General features: G+C 43.5%; 1 protein-coding gene across 7 annotated transcripts in view; it reads right to left on the reverse strand.

The window, feature by feature from the left end:
- The window catches only part of DNAH8 (dynein axonemal heavy chain 8), a 10,041,960-nt gene that overhangs the window by 3,874,925 nt on the left and 6,151,143 nt on the right, over positions 1-15,892 (reverse strand). The gene's annotated exons all lie outside the window — the stretch shown is intronic.

A 15,892-nucleotide genomic window follows, 5' to 3' on the forward strand; every position in this document is an offset into this window, starting at 1 on the left:
ACCCAACCTCGACAAGGATGATCCTAAAAGTTATCGTCCTATCGCTAGTCTTCCTCTCCTAGCGAAAGTAGTTGAAAAAATCATGAACCTTCAACTATCCTCCTTTGTCGAGGAAAATAGGTTACTGGACGAATCACAGTTCGGCTTCCGCCAATTCCACGGAACAGAGACTGCCCTGGTTAAGGTGAGGTTCCGTGGCGATTTCACTCGTGTTCATAACCGTGTCGTAAATACATAATTTTGGTAGCAGTGAACCGCAAATGATCCATTTAGTATATCCTGGTGTTTTCGCTATGCTACGAGCAAGAGCACTCCTGTTACCAACACATTTGTGATTTACCCATGGCATCCATCTTAGATCACGGAAGCCATTTTGTTTTCCTTGCCCTTACATAGTCAATGGACACGCAATGATCTCGTTCTTATTAAAGGACACGTAGGCTTTAACCGGCGATTCACCTTGCTAGTGACACGTGCACCTTAGGCCAGCAACACTGTAGCAGCATGACTCGGCAAGAACTGCCTCCCCAGCCTGAGGCCAGTCCTGCTATACTGGTTCCTGTGTTCGTTGGCCTGATCATGATTAGGCGGCCGAGGCTGGTAACCGTGCCCATTTACGACCCACAAACATTTCTTATCCTGTCTTCCTATCTTCTACACCTGGCTCTGCTCCTTCCCTTCTGGGCCTTTATTAGGGGGAGGTGACGAAATTTACGATGAGGCGGTCCGGGTCTTGAATGAAGAATTGACATGGGAGTATGATGGACTAGTGGGAACCCCTCATTCGTAATGTTTTGACATCAGATACTGTTGACGATTCCTGTGCAACGCCAAATATTTATTGTTTAAGACACGAATGTTTAGAACTGTGGTAACATGTAAAGAATTTGCCTGAAGCCCAATATTTAGTATATAAGGAGCAATCCTCTTTGTACAAATCGAACAGGCTCCTAGATACTGCCCATGTGTAGTTTCTGTGACTTCTGTGTCCCTGCAGTAATAAACCTTTGGTCTTTGACGCCACCATCGAGAAGCCCGTGTTTCTGTTTGTTTGTGTACCAAGACAGGTTGAACTCCGGGGTCTTCGGGTGTTGTCCCTGACACCTCTGGACGTAGCGAAAAAGTCCAGAACTCCATTTGGCGCCCAACGTGGGGCGACGTCATTCGGTACCGGTCCAAAAGCCTGAAGAGTTCGAGGAGCTTCGTGTGAAGATTTCAGAGGGAGGCGCCCCACTTCATCGATCCCGGCATATCGCAAAAGTGGCCCCGACGTCCTCTTCCACGAGGGTTCCCGTTCAGACGGCTGCAGTGCTCCGTTGCCTTGACCGTCGCCCTGTCTTGGACCCGAGGTGCAGTCCTCAGTACGGCGAAACGTGACGGGTTTCTCCTTGGTGACGTCTTCAGTGCCTCAGTTAAGTATTCAGTGGTTGCTAGTTAAATATTTTGTGAGGATTGCTCCTGTTTGGATAATCCTTTTAGTTCTCAGTTCAGTTCAGTTCTGTAAGATTATCACTGGTTATTCTGGTTACGATAATCATTCTGTTCAGTTCAGGTATCGATACATTTGTCAGTTCTGGTAGGCCTAAGTTCGTGGTTCGAGTGCGCATCTTTTCTGTTTGTGTCTTGTTTGTCTTGTGTTCCGGATTATAAAATGGTAAGTCGGAAAAATTGTATGTTGTCTTGTTTTAGTTGCAACAGTGATTCCCGGTTGGAGGACTCGTGTTTGGTTCCTCCGATTGGAACTCCCCTTTATGATCTATATTGCAAATTTGGTGTGGGCCCTATCTCTTATAATGAGGTATGGATCCGCTACACAGAGAAAGACGGTGTCCTTAGTTGGCCACTGCATGGTAGTTTTGAACCTGAAGTTCTCGATAATCTAGAAAGAAGGTTGTTTAAGAAGAAAGCCCGGCCGGCAATGTTTGATTCTTTCCGTTATTGGCGAAAAGAATCTAAACAGAGAGAAATTAAAAAGTTGAAGAAAGAACAGAAAGAGCAAGAGTTGACTTTAGAACAGTCTGCTAGGCAGCTGCAACTCAACGAGTCTGAGAAAGCGATGGAGGTGGCCGATAGAGAGCGTAATTTAGCGATAGACAAGTGCTATCCTGCTTTGCCATCGAGTACGGCTAAGACAGTAGAGGACCCTGAAAAGGATCCCCTGTTGTCTTACTTGTTACGATCACCCCCACCGTATGCACAGGGTGCTACGGCTCCACCTATACCGAATGTTCAATTACCGGTTGCTGGACAACCTGGTGTCCCTGTTCCCGCTCCCCTGAATCTAGTTCCTGTACCTCCTGTGGTCAATATTAATGTTCCTTCGACAACCCCTCTTCTAGGGTTGCCGGCTTCTTTTCCTATGCCTGTGTCACTCACACCTGCCACTTCACAAGCTATTTTGCCTGCTACTCCTACTGTTCCTGATCTATCTGTTCCAACTGCTACTCTATTCACTGCCTCTGTTAATATTATGACTCCGCTTTCTGTTCGTCGAAGAATCACTGATTCTGTCTCTAATATTCTATCTCCCTTCTATAAAACTCTGATTAAGACTCCTACCTCTGACTCTGTGCAGAGACGTAGTCAGCTTCCCAGTACTGAAGAAAGAGGAATACTAGATTCCACTGCCCTTAGATGGGTTTCGAAAGTTGGAAGATATAATGTACAAAATGTATTAGATACATTTATGCAATGGAACGAACCGACACAACGATATGTGTTCGATGAAATGTGTTTCCTTCTACGTGAGGAATTGGAAGAGGATGACCCTGAACCAAATTTAGGAGAATTAATTAATGTTCAGAAAGAGTTTGCTACAGGTATGATAGTTGGTCAAAATATAAAAGAAGCGATGGAACTAATTTTAAGTTATAGATCCGACTCATCCCTTCGTTCACCAAGAGAATTAGAGAAACGTAGTACGAAACGAAATCGTCAATATCCAATGAGAGAGGTTCCACCAATTTGGCGTGAAGCTGTGCAAGCTAATGCAAACCTTGGTATTGCAGCCGCTCCGGCCCAATTCCAGAGAGTATGGATACATATTCCATGGAAACGAGCTGAAGTGTTAGCAGTAAAACAGGCCTTGCCAGATCCGCGTAAAAATCCTGCAGGGTACTACAAAGAGTTGGCTCAAACAGTTGACGCTTGTGTATTGAATCTTGCTGACATAGATCTGCTATTTGGTAACGTAGTACCGCAACCAATTTGGGTTAAAATTCGTAAAGAGAATCATCCAGTTGCCCTAGGTGGTGACTGGGCAGCTATAACTGCAGCGGATGGTCAACAAATAGGTGGTTCCAAACCTGAACCTTTAATTGCTAACTTGCCTGGTAGAATAATCGATTTAATGAAAACCTTAATGCCTGCATTACGCGTTAACTGGGATAAATTGTCCGCATGCAAACAAAAGAAAGACGAAAGCGTCTCCGACTTTTTCACAAGATTCGAGGAGACTTTCGTGGATCATAGTGGTCAGGATATGAGCACAGAAGGGGGCCAGAGATTATTTGTTGATAAATTTGTGCACAATCTGTTGCCAGAACTTAGTGGTAAATTAAAGAATTCTGAAAGTGCGTGGGCTGTCTCTACGACTGCGCAAATACTTGCGACTGCTCAGTACTACGAAAATAGGGATAAAGAAGAGAAGGAAAAATCAGATAAAAAGACGAAAGATTTAAAAACTAAAGTACTTTTACAGCAAGCTTATCCGCCTCGCATGAATCAAACTAATATGCAGCAAGGGTCATATCAAAGAACGGATTATAATTTTCAAAGGCCACAATACCAATGGAATCAATGTGCTTATTGCAAAAAGGAAGGTCATTACAAAAGTGATTGTCCAGTTCGGGCGCAAAATAATGATGCGGCCGCTCAGAGAGGTCGTGGTAGTTCTATGCAAAACTCTAGAGGTCGAGGACGAGGTGCTATGCCTCCACAGACAAGTGATCGCCCCTCTAATTATTTCGACCAGCGTAATGGACAATCTGCCCAACAGAATAGGTCTCCACAGTATCATGTTGAAGACTATTATGAAGCTAGTGAGGAAGGTCAGCAAAGTGAATACTAGGACAGCCATGGACAAAGAGAGGGAGTAGTATCAGTACCAGTAGATCAGAGTGGGCCTTATGTCGCGGTAGCAACATCAGGTATAGTCGAACCGTTTCTGTTGGATACTGGTGCAGCAAAAAGTTCTATCATACATGCGAAACTCCCTGGCGCACCTTTGTCTGGCTCAACAAACGTTTCAGTAGGTTTTTCGGGCGCCCCTGTTCACAACCCTGTTTCTGGTCCTTTGTCTATTTCTGTTGGACCCCGTCAATTGAAAGCACCCCTGATTTTGACGACAGGTTGTAACGAAAATCTGCTTGGTTTAGACTTGTTAAAACGCCTGTACGCGACATTGTACTGTTCTCCAGCAGGAGTACAGCTTACGTTGGGTAAAAGAATAATCTCCCCGATGTACTTGTCGATGGATGCGCTCCCACCAGAGCTGCGTTCACTCCCTGATACTCTTTGGGCGACTGGTCCTAATGATGTAGGTCTATTGGAAATTCCACCCTATGTAGTAACTTTGAAAGCGAATGTCAAACTTCCACGAATCCCACAATACAGAATCTCTAGTGAAGGTGAGCGTGCGCTCCTACTGATAGTACAAGACCTGATCAAGAAAGATGTTGTAGAAGAGACTAGAGGTAATGTCTGTAATAGTCCTGTACTGCCTATTTTGAAACGAACTGACCCTACAAAGCCTCCAGTATATAGGTTCGTAATTGATCTCAGAGAGGTTAATAAAATTGTGATCCCACAGTTTCCTGTGGTTCCAGACATTACTGCATTGTTAACGTTGATTCCTGCTACAGCAGCATGGTTTTCGGTTGTCGACTTGAAAAATGCCTTTTTCAGCATTCCGATAGCCGAGGAAAGCAGAGATATCTTCGGTTTTTCTCTAGGAGGACGAAGTTTTAGATTTAAACGCGCTCCACAAGGTTATTGTGAAAGCCCATCCATTTACAGTCAAGCATTAAAAAGCCAGTTAGATTCCTTCGTACTTCCTAGTGGTTCTGCTTTAGTACAGTATGTCGATGATCTTCTAGTGGCTGCCGATGACAAGGAAACTTGCAAAACAGCTACGATTTCTTTATTGCATCACTTGTCAGATTTGAATCACAAGGTGTCACCTTCAAAAATGCAATACTGCTGCCAAGAAGTGACCTACCTAGGTCATCTCTTGTCAAAGGAGGGAAGGAAGTTGACCCCAGAGAGAATAAAAGCAATTACACAGATGAATGTTCCTAGCACGCAGAGAGAAGTGCGTGCCTTTTTGGGTATTACCTCATATTGTAGGCAATGGATCCCAAATTTTTCTCTTCTAGCAAAACCATTGGTAGCCTTGACTGGGAAAAATGTTCCGAGTCCGGTACCATGGTCTGCTGAATGTCAGCAGAGTTTTTCTGAATTGCGAAATACACTGTGTTCAGCACCTGTATTGGGTACACCCGACTACAGTAAGCCATTCACGCTCTATGTCCACGAGAGAGAAGGTTGTGCATTGAGTGTTTTGACGCAGAAATTCGGTGATAAACAACGCCCTTGTGCGTATTTTTCATCAACGTTAGATCCGGTAGCCAGAGCATTGCCTAGCTGCTTGAGAGCTACAGCCGCAGCTGCAGCCTCCATTCGACAATCTGCTGGTTTAGTAATGAACAACATGTTAGTAGTTATGGTTCCGCATGCTGTGGATACACTCATGAACCGAACCAAGACGCAACACCTTACCAGTGCTAGATTATCAGGTTATGAACTGACACTGTTAGCTAGTCATATTCAGATCAAAAGATGCAATGTATTGAATCCAGCAACATTGTTGCCGACCAGTCAAGAGTCGAGTGATTCCGAACCACACGACTGTTGTTTCAAAACTGAGGAAGAAACAAAAGGACGAATCGATCTGAAGGACACTCCATTAACAGAACCAGATGGCACGTTGTATGTTGACGGGTCTTGCTTCAAATTGGAGAATGGTGATGTGACTGCTGCTTATGCAGTAACAACTTTGAGTACGATTGTGGAGACTGCAAGAGTGAGTCAGAATTCTGCCCAGGCTGCAGAATTGATCGCGCTAACAAGAGCGTGCGTTTTAGCTAAGGGAAAGAGAGTGAATGTGTTCACAGATAGTCAGTACGCGTTCGGCGTGGCCCATAGTTTTGGCCGTTTGTGGAAAGAGAGAGGTTTCATTACGTCCCATGGGACTAAGATTCAACATGGTCAGCTAGTTAATGACTTGTTGGAATCTCTAACCTTACCGACTGAAGTTGCGATTGTGAAATGCAGTGCTCATAAAGCAATCACGGATGATGTTGGTCGTGGGAATGCTTTTGCTGATGAGACTGCAAAACAGACAGCCAGAAATATGATGAGTAGAATGTATGTTGCAACGTCTGCAAGATGGATTTCTGAGTCTGGAATGTGTGAAGACACAGTGGAAAGCGTGAAGGAAATTCAGAAAGAGGCGACTGAGGAGGAAAAACTTGCATAGAGAGAGAGCACGGGTAAATTGGACTCGAGTGGGTGTTGGATTGACTTGTCGGAACAACAGCGTTGGATGTTGCCTGATGCGTATGTGCTTGCAGTAGTGATGATGGCACATGGAACAGCGCACATCAGTTCAAAAGGGATTTGTAAGATGTTGGCTCCGGTCTGGAAGAATGACGGGATTAGTAGGTGTGCAGAGAGAGTGGTGAGGAATTGTATGGTATGCTTGATGCATAATCCTGGCAAGGGAATCCCCACACCTGCAGGTCACTTCGCTCCTCCTTCCTGCCCCTTTGAGGTGATCCAGCTAGACTTCATTCACATGGATCGTTGTAATAACCTGAAATACGTCCTAGTGGTAGTTTGTGCTTTCTCCAGATGGATCGAAGCATACCCACTGAAGGACAATACTGCCTTATCCACTGCCAAAATTCTTCTTAAAGAATACTTCCCCAGATACGGAATGCCACGGATTGTATGGTCAGACAACGGAAGTGAGTTCGTAGGGAAAGTTATGCAGAGTGTGTGTGCCGGCCTAGGGATTAGACAGAAATTTCATAGTGCGAATCATCCCCAGTCCGCGGGTTTAGTCGAGGGTTACAATGGCACCCTTAAACTGAAACTCGCTAAGATACAAGCATCCACGGGTTTGTCCTGGCCAGACGCATTGCCTTTGGCTTTGCTATCAACAAGAGCAACTGTACATTCTAGAGTAGGGCTTAGTCCCTACGAAATAGTTTTCGGTCGTCCTGCAAATGTTTGGGGGGTACCTAGACCGAAAGAATTTAAACAGCTGGAATACCCAATGTTAATTGATTACCTTTTCGACTTGACTGCTAAATTGAGTCTTATTCACCAACAGGTTTTCGATGCATTGCCAAAGCCACCGGAGAGTCCAGGCCATCAACTGAAACCGGGTGATCAGGTGGTCATCCGAAATTTTGCAAGAACGAAAAATCTGCAGCCCAGATTTATTGGCCCGTTCCAAGTCCTGCTAGCAACGAGAACTGCTATTCGTGTGGCCGGAAGAAGAAATTGGATCCATACAACACACGCTAAACGTGTGCCTCTGCCACTTCCTTATGACAACTGGGTAAAGAAAGGAATCGGTGCCTCTGAAACGGAACAAATCCCCAGGTTCATACCTTTCAGCGATGCAGAACTGATCACGGATTCACCAAATTCTGACTCTCCTCCTGAAACTGCTCTTTTGAACCCTGAACATTTGCTTTCTGCACCAAAAGAACATTTGTCATCTGCGAACGTGAACATTGCAACGTCAGCTGAAAATACATTGTTTCCAGATCAGACAGCTCCTGCAAAACTGAGATACAACTTACGTTCTCGCAATATGGACAAATAAAGCAGGAAACTGCCTATTTTCAGATTTGAATTTGCTATACATTGCCTCCAGCCAGGAAGTTTGCTAATACTTTGTATTGTTTCTTTTTGTTTTAAAATTGCCTTGCCGTCTGGGTAGCCGTAGGGTCGTGGCTGTGTGCCTAGTTGAATCTGCAGGGGTCTGACACAAGGTCGATCTTTCTGTTAGTTTTGGGAACTCCCAGGGCTGATAGAGGCATTTTCATCTACGTACACATCATCAGTGGTCGCGAACGGTCGTAGAAGATGGAGCTTCCTGAGCTGCAACGAGAAAATGTAATTTATGTTCGCAGAAATAGACTGTACAGAATACTTCACAGCAAATGCTTTCTAATGCAATGTGCAGTTACATTTTTAATTGTTTTGATAACGTTGGTGGGTGGAATCGTCTTTGGTGTACATTTGATTTTTATGCCAGTAACTACAGTACCTCCCCTTGATCCTACTACTTCCACGGTTTCTTCTATGCATTCTTTTCACTCATTTCCTGAACACGAACAAGCTCGACGCTCAGAATTTATTAACAATACATTTGTACAGCTCTTGCATCAACACCAACTGGTAGTTAATACTACAGACTGCTGGGTGTGTGGCTTGATACCTCACACTATGGATAAAGGCATTCCCTATCTAGTCTTGCCTTTTAGCTACAATGGATCATTTCAGGCCTTTCAGACCATTTTTTCATATGCCCTTGAGACCTATCCTTCGCGTCCACCACGGTCCACTAAATACAACTCAGCCAACAAAGCTTTAGTCCAGGGAATTATTGACATGATTAAAGACGTCAATAATACTCCATCTTACCCTAGAGATGAATTACGGGTGTATTTGAGTTGGAACTCTACAGAGTATCGCCTTAGTTTGGGAGAAAGCAAGCGTAAAAGCTCCACTTCAGTTTGGGTCGTGCCTCACCGAGGTCAGGTCTGTTTGCAAGGAAATGGGAGAAATCTGAGAGCTCAGCTAGGGAGGAGTGAGTGCGTTGAGACTTACGTATTTCCGTCTAACTCCTCCCCTGCCTTTCTGACTGCTAGGGGTACCTACTTCATCTGTCAGGACAGAGCATATACATGGCTGCCTGCTGACTTTTCAGGTTCATGTAATATTGCTCGATTGTTACCCCCGACATACACTGCTTCTTCAGATTATCACAAAACCAGAGTAGCAAGAGGTGTCTTCAGCAAGGAAGATACCGCTGGTCAAGAAGCTGGAGACTTTTTCAAAGGTTTCCTTCCGTTTTGGGGGCCTATGGCCAATAGTAGAAATCTTCGTCAACTAACACGGGTAGTTGAATCTACAATCACAGAAACTGCAGGTGCCCTTAGTAACCTAACAGCTGAGCTTCAGGCGGATCGTCTCATGACGTTGCAGAACCGTATGGTTCTAGACGTAATACTTGCAGATCGAGGTGGGGTATGCAGAATGATCCAATCGAGCTGCTGTGTCTTTATTCCTAATAATGCTCCAACAGTCTATGAAGCAATCTCTAAGCTACATAAGATTTCCGACTCTATACACGTAGATAAGGGAAACTGGTCCTTCATGGAGTGGTTTTGGACTCTGGTATCAGCGTGGGGATGGAAGGTTCTGATGGTCATTGGTGTCATCCTAGTATTTCTGTTCTCATGCTGTCTTATTATCCAATGCGGTCCCGCTCTGTGTAGCCTCTGTGCTGCAACCTGTTTCAGAAAACCACCTGCATTTGGAGAAAAAGCACGAGACAGGATGATGACGCAACAACATGTCACTGACCTAATGAACATAGAATTGGACTCTGACTCTGATATAGACTAAGTAATTGCCTACGTAAGGGCAAAAGGAGGGTCTGAGGTTCCGTGGCGATTTCACTCGTGTTCATAACCGTGTCGTAAATACATAATTTTGGTAGCAGTGAACCGCAAATGATCCATTTAGTATATCCTGGTGTTTTCGCTATGCTACGAGCAAGAGCACTCCTGTTACCAACACATTTGTGATTTACCCATGGCATCCATCTTAGATCACGGAAGCCATTTTGTTTTCCTTGCCCTTACATAGTCAATGGACACGCAATGATCTCGTTCTTATTAAAGGACACGTAGGCTTTAACCGGCGATTCACCTTGCTAGTGACACGTGCACCTTAGGCCAGCAACACTGTAGCAGCATGACTCGGCAAGAACTGCCTCCCCAGCCTGAGGCCAGTCCTGCTATACTGGTTCCTGTGTTCGTTGGCCTGATCATGATTAGGCGGCCGAGGCTGGTAACCGTGCCCATTTACGACCCACAAACATTTCTTATCCTGTCTTCCTATCTTCTACACCTGGCTCTGCTCCTTCCCTTCTGGGCCTTTATTAGGGGGAGGTGACGAAATTTACGATGAGGCGGTCCGGGTCTTGAATGAAGAATTGACATGGGAGTATGATGGACTAGTGGGAACCCCTCATTCGTAATGTTTTGACATCAGATACTGTTGACGATTCCTGTGCAACGCCAAATATTTATTGTTTAAGACACGAATGTTTAGAGCTGTGGTAACATGTAAAGAATTTGCCTGAAGCCCAATATTTAGTATATAAGGAGCAATCCTCTTTGTACAAATCGAACAGGCTCCTAGATACTGCCCATGTGTAGTTTCTGTGACTTCTGTGTCCCTGCAGTAATAAACCTTTGGTCTTTGACGCCACCATCGAGAAGCCCGTGTTTCTGTTTGTTTGTGTACCAAGACAGGTTGAACTCCGGGGTCTTCGGGTGTTGTCCCTGACACCTCTGGACGTAGCGAAAAAGTCCAGAACTCCATTGGCAGCGGATGATATTAGATCTATCCGGGATGAAGGAGGAACAGCAGTTCTTATTCTGCTGGACCTATCGGCAGCCTTCGACACGGTCGACCATGCTACTTTGGTCGACCGTGTCGGAGGCTTGGGCATCCGAGGGAACGCCAGAGGACTTATCGCTTCATTTCTGGCGGGGAGGTCCCAGGTGGTTACCATTGGACCTTTCAAATCATCTCCTCTGTCACTGCCATGCGGAGTTCCTCAAGGCTCATCCCTTAGTCCGACTTTATTTAACATTTACGTGTCGGACCTTGCCAGAGTCATCAAGGCACATGGGATGAGCCTTACCTCCTATGCAGATGACACCCAGTTGGTCCTAGCAGTCAAGAATTGTAGTGTAGTTCCTATTATCCCAATAGGCTCTGCGCATTGGAATAATATCTTCAATAGTATAGACCTAGGGCAGAGGTTAACTCGGTCTTCTACCGACGATATTAGACTTAAAGTTTTGTGTTTGCCAGCTAGCTCAGAGTTCACTAGAAACTTTCTCGAATAGGCAAGGAGGATTTTAACCTCCCTGGATAGACAAGAAGGGATTTAGTTTCTGACAACCATAGAACATGACAACTTTGCTCTCCCCTAATCAAGAGTGTATCTCTAGAGTCGTGTGAAAACAATAGACAACTTATTTTACTCAGTCAGTACGTGCATTCTTAGTTTCACCAGTTTGTAGAGAAATAAGAGATGGGCGTGGTTCAATAAAAGATGTTATTTATTGATCAGTCTCTTTTCTCATACAAGAGAAATGAATCGCTATTATTGCAATACTTGTAGTTAAGTAAAGTGCATACAGTAGAGACAGAATTATAAAATAATACTGTAAAAGCATTGATATGGTTTCTGAGCCATATGATACTTTAAAATGGATAAAATAGATACATACATATATACATTTGACTAATCGTACTCAACTGGTGCTTCTAACCACGCCTACCCCAATGTACCTGACCTAAGCCTAATACGTGGGCGGGAGTAGATAAGTAGCAGTTTAAGTTAAGTTTGTTTTGCCAAGGGACTGATTCGAGAATTCTCTGCAAGGGGTTATTCAGTTCTGTACCTGAGATCTAGAATGATGGAGGGCTGGTATCTCTTATCCCAGGTCTTGATATTCCAGCTGCCTGCGAGGGCTGCTTGGAAGCGCCGGAGCTGGATTTCTCGGCAGGAGAAAGGCAGCGTCTCGTTCTCAGCGCGTCAGGAAGGCGGGGCAGCGTCTGTGGGCTTCGCTCTCTGCTGGGCTCCTCAGCACGTCTCGCTGCTCCGATCTCGTCACCACCGCATGTGTTTGCTTAAGGCAATGTCGGTAATATTTATACCTGAAAGGTGCCGAGATTGACGTAAGGATGGACATATATACGTCAATAAGGATGTTATATGAACGGGCTCGTTCACACATTCTTTTGCTGAAGTTCTCGGTGAAATCAAAACAATGGCTATGGGAATTTCCCAGGTCGCTGTAGGTTTGATTTGTTTTGAGAACTCCGTATGCCTTATCAGGGGCTGGAGGAATATCGCTTATCTAATTAGATGGCATGCGTTATGACCTAATCAGATAACGCGCTTCTGTGCCGTGGTGTGGCTTAATCAGATAACGGTTTTTGCACCGTTGAATGGCTGCTAGTTAATTATTAACCAAACCAGGGTCAGGAATAGGGGAATCGATACAGTACCTATAGGAATACATCACACCCACTCCACGTAGACTATGTCCATATTTACAAATCTAGGCATAGTGAATATCAGTAGCGTTTGTGTATACCGTACCACCCCAAAATACATTTATATGCATTCCGAAAATTGGATTTTATAAAATATACGAAACACAATCACATGTACTGTCACGTATACTATAAGCACAAGCAGTCTAATAATGCTACTCATATGTTAAAAATTCAGCATAATCTAAATGCGAAAACCACACATGAAATGGCTCTTAATACAGAAAAAAAGTGCGAGACCATTTCATCACAATCATAAATTTATGTATAACAGTGCTAGCATAGCGAATGTCTTGTGACTACCTAAAAATAGAAATTTAGTTCTCTAAGAATAACGTCTACTTTAAGCAGAAGATAAGTGTCCCAAAAATTGTAAATATTTTGGAATTGGGGAAAAAGTTCTTGCAGTCTGAAAAAAATTATGAGAAAAATTTTTCAGATCGCTTTTCTTTAAAAAGTTGAAGGTCAAATTCAGCATGTAGGGAACTCCGAGTGCTAGTTTGCTCAAAGTTATTCCTGCTGCTCTGGTGAAAACATCATATCATTTAGACTGTTGAAAAAACTGTCAACAGCTTCTTGCGTAAGTTCCACTAATTCGGAAAAGGTTGTTACCATGCATTCATGAGCCTGAGCATGATTGCCTCCATTGATGTTTGGATCAGCATAGCTGACTGAAGGTCGTACCTGATCGATGCTGCTTTCATCTTGTACTTCACTACCCCTCAATCGTAGTGGTGAAGACTCCACGAATGCCGTCATCAGGATTGGTAGCCGCTGGGGACAGCACAATGCATGAGCCGTTACCGACCCAACAAGGTATCTGCGTCCATTGGCACATCCGATTGTAGTGCCAGACAGGTGTCCAACACGCATTCTTCGCCGCATAGCAAGCACCTTAATACAGGCATAACACAACTTTGCCACATTGGTCTAAATGAAAGAAACCAAGTCATGTTCAGGTCTCTAAGCCGGGATAGTCCAAGGATTTTAGTTACCCGGTCCCGGTAGCCAATGGCTAGGATCATTTCTTCCCTTGTCGCAGGTGTTTTGTCTGTGATATGGTTTGCCATAGCGAAATAACAGGATCAAAAATAGAATACCCGCTACTAGTCCTAAAAGGAGAGGAAGTCCGCCAAAAATGGAATGGACAAAGTCTGGAAAAATACCCAGGATGGCTTTGAATGGAGTTAAAGCACCCGAAAACACTGCTTTAAATACACTGGAGATACCAGTGGTATCAGAAATATTTAAGATTTCATTCAGTATTTCTGCGAAATGTATGGGGGAATTAGTTGATAATAATGAATGAATCTCTTCTGTTGTCCTTGCAATTTGGAGATCATACGTTTCACTTGATGACGTGAGCCTGGTCGGCGTCTGTAGGAGCACAGTCTTCATTCTGCTTAAAGTATCTATTCGAATAGAAGCAATTTTCAAATAGGGCCATAACCTTGCCTCCCTGTCTGCAGACTCGCTGGGGAACAATACATGTTCACAGCACATGACCTTCCTAGTCACAGTTATGAGATAAGGTTTTCCGGGCAGCAAACTACAACATCTGCGATCTACTATTAGAATGTAACTCCCGTTCGAGAGTCTCCTAAAGAATAGTTCTATTCGTGTTGCAGGTGTGCCTAGCTGGTAACATGAAAGGTTATTTGAAGTCCCTTCACAGGCTCCGTGCAAACTAATACCCTGACACAGAAGTGTACCGCTCAGTGATCTTGCACAATTATCGCCACTGAGAAACACTTTCTGGCCTTTATTGCTGACGCATTCGTCTGTATAGGGCAAGTTCCATATTGACTTAATGTATCCTTTACCCAACCTTTCATACTGGCCTGCCTGTATATATTTTTGGCAGAATTGAAACTGGAAAGTAGTTATCGGAATATTTATTATTCCATGTATTATCCATTCAATGACAGGTCGTTCTGACATTGTCAATGGTAATCTCTCAAGTTTTTCAATGCTCAGAATTGTATAGTCAGCACCCTTCTGTGCCAAACTGATTTGTTTATCAGTGAGGTTAAAGATATTAAATAATGACGTTGTGTTGATTAAACGCCAAGGCACATAGCCAGAACGCAAATTTTGTAACGTCCAGCCAAGCTGTACAATAGAACGCAATTGGGACTGACCGTGTTGTAACATCAGTAAGTCTTGCGATATTATATCGATTGCTGAAGACACAATGCTGTCCAGAGAATATATTCTGGAGGACAGAGTCATTAACCCATTGTCCACCACAGAAAGTGATTTTTCCAAATTAATACGGTCAATTTCCCGTATTTTTTCTGCTGTCTCAATTTGAGTTACTTTCCAGACTTCGTTATAAGCTGCATATATAGAGGCCGCTATGAAACGTTTTTGACGCTGTTTGCGTGGTCCCAATATGAAATCACGCAAGTCAGCACCTTCTGTAAGTAAAGTTAGGTGTTGCTTAATTTCAGCCAGTGTGGACGTTTGTAGCCATTGAAGGCAGAGCTTGCCCACGCTGTAGGTGGTTACTATCCCTGGATGTTGTCTTTGGGAATATCTAGGGTCTGGCCTAGTCAATGTGAACCCCTGTACTTTGTTCAGGAATCTGTCTTGACAGTTATTTGTATCTGTGGGCCAGATCAACCATTTTTTCCATTCAGGATGTGTTCTGTTTTGGTTTAATATATGGTTTACGTCTATCTCAACATCTATAGAGCTATTACTGTTCACTGTTGGCTTTGGAATAGACGGTTTGTTCAAATCTTTGATTTTGGCTAAGCCAAGACAGGTAGTTTGTTGAATAGTGTCGTTCAAAAATATAATTTGTTCTGGGATCATGCAGGCTCTAAACAATGATTCTATACCTTGTACTTGCCAATCTCTTGTACCCCAAACAGTTGTTGTTTCAATATTATTGTTCCAGAAATCAAACCCAAATGTATTCATTTGTTCAAAGAATGAATCGGAATATATCAATTTTGTGTTTGTAAGCATGGTCTTCATACCTGTCTTATTTGACAATTTGAAATAAAATGTTTCTGCATTACTTGTGTTAAACCCTGAAAAGTATGAATATTTATCATAAAATGTTTTCGAGCTATCTTTTGGAGGAGTAGCACAATGTTCCCATTGGTTATAATTTAAAACATTTCTAGGTTGAGCAGATTTATGTAGATAATGGTTACCATAATGGTTGTAGCAGAACATCTGATCATAATTAGATGAACCCTGCAAATAATCATGTTCTGTAAATTTAGCAGACATCACAAGATCAGACATCATATCATTAATACTTTCAAAGTCCCAATCATCCGCAAATGAGCTTGGTTTTACAAAGTCACTCAATGAGATCTTGAATTGGTGTGGATACTTCAGGATTTCAACCGGACCATAGATTTCATAATCAGTTTTGTCCCATGCTACACCGCCTGGTATAGGATTGGCTGTGAAGTTTACTGAAGAAAGT

Source organism: Lissotriton helveticus, chromosome 6, assembly GCF_964261635.1.
Source record: "Lissotriton helveticus chromosome 6, aLisHel1.1, whole genome shotgun sequence".
NCBI classification, from domain to species: domain Eukaryota; kingdom Metazoa; phylum Chordata; class Amphibia; order Caudata; family Salamandridae; genus Lissotriton; species Lissotriton helveticus.